This window comes from Dipodomys ordii, unplaced genomic scaffold, assembly GCF_000151885.1.
Source record: "Dipodomys ordii isolate 6190 unplaced genomic scaffold, Dord_2.0 Scaffold916, whole genome shotgun sequence".
In the NCBI taxonomy this organism is placed as follows: domain Eukaryota; kingdom Metazoa; phylum Chordata; class Mammalia; order Rodentia; family Heteromyidae; genus Dipodomys; species Dipodomys ordii.
In genome coordinates, this window is record NW_012268132.1 from 13,105 (window position 1) to 14,719 (window position 1,615).

The 1,615-nt window shown below is 45.6% G+C and overlaps 2 non-coding genes across 2 annotated transcripts; both read right to left on the reverse strand.

Annotated features, from left to right (window-relative positions):
• Positions 1 to 561: 561 nt before the first annotated feature.
• Positions 562 to 633, reverse strand: Trnaa-ugc. Its single transcript has one exon. It is a non-coding gene; the product is annotated as a tRNA-Ala (tRNA).
• A 661-nt stretch (positions 634 to 1,294) lies between these two features.
• Positions 1,295 to 1,365, reverse strand: Trnav-uac. The gene has a single exon. It is a non-coding gene; the product is annotated as a tRNA-Val (tRNA).
• Between the last annotated feature and the right edge of the window lie 250 nt (positions 1,366 to 1,615).

Sequence of the window (1,615 nt, forward strand, 5' to 3'; positions counted from 1 at the left end):
CTCCTCCTCCTCCTCCTCCTCTTCCTCTTCTTCTTCTTCTTCTTCTTCTTCTTCTTCTTCTTCTTCTTCTTCTTCTTCTTCTTCTTCTTCTTCTTTCTTCTTTTCCATTCTTGGGGCTGGAACTCTGGGCCTGGGCACAGTCCCTGAGCTTCTTTTGTTCAAGACTAGAGCTACGCCAATTGAGGGACAGCGCCATTTCCGGCCTTTTCTGGAATTAATTGGAGATGAGAGCCCCAGAGTTTCCTCCTCAGGCTGGCTTGAAAACAAGAACCTCAGGTGTCAGCGTCCTGAGGCGCTAGAATTACACGAGTGAACCACCAGCACATGACTTTTTAAAATTTATTTATCTAACCCCAACATTTATTTCTCAATATAGGCACAGGAAGATAAGGTGTGATTTAAATATTTAAAGTTCAAATGGCTTAGAAATAGCTCAGTAGTAAAGCGTGTGAGTTCAGGCCCCACAATCGACAAAAAAAAAATCAATAGTCATATAAAATCCAATATGTATCTGAAAACTCAGTCTTGAAATGTCAACATGGTCAGGTAGTTGAAAATAAGTGGAGATACCGGGAATCGAACCCGGGACCTCATACGTGCAAAGCATGGGCTCTACCACTGAGCTACATCCCCTTCGAGGGTACAGTCCTATCTCTGCCTCTAATTAACCACACAAAGCCGGAAGTGGCGCTGTAGGCTAGCCTCTGGTAACCCAAGCCTAGCTGTTCTGGAGTCTTACATTTGAGGACCAAGGTTCAAAACCACCCAGGCAGGAAAGCCCATCAGACGTTTATTTCCAATTAACCACTAAAAAATGGCGTCTGTGAGACTCTTTTTTTTTCCCTCGTTATTTCTCCCCGCCTCCCCCCTCCCCCCCCCGCCTCCCACCCCCACTGTCCGGGCCTCAGCACAGTCCCTGAGCCCCTTTTGCTCAAAACTAGCGCTCTACCACTTGACCCACAGCTCCAATTCCAGCGTTTCTGAGATTAATTGGCGGTAAAGGTGCGGAAGACTTCCTGCCCAGGATGGCTAGGAACCAGGATCTTCAGATCTCAGCCTCCTGAGGTAGCTAGGATTACTGGCGTGAGCCACGAGCAGCACACGGCTTTTTATTTTTCTAATTTTCTAACCCTGACATTTATTTGTCAATATAAGAACAGGAAGATAAGGTGTGATTTAGATATTTAAAATTAAATGGCTTAGAAATAGCTGTCGTCTTTTAAACCCTAATGTGTGTCTCTGAAAAGATAAATCTTAAAATGTAGACAGAGGCAAGTAGTCGATAATAAGAAACTGGGATGCTGGGAATCGAACCCAGGACCTCATGCGTGTAAAGCATTCGCTCTACCACTGAGCTACATTCCCATCCCGGCAGGACACTTGTCTCTATCTCTAATTAATCTTAGAAACCGGAAGTGGAGCTATAGATTGGCAGTTTACTGGTCGTGCTTGTAATCCTAGTTACTCAGGATTCTTAGATGTGAGGATCGAGGTTCGAAACCAGCCCGGGCAGGAAAGCCCATGAGATGCTTATCTCCATTAACCACTAAAAAACCAGCTTCTGTGAGACATTTCTTTCCTCCTCCTCCTCCTCCTCCTCCTCCTCCTCCTCCTC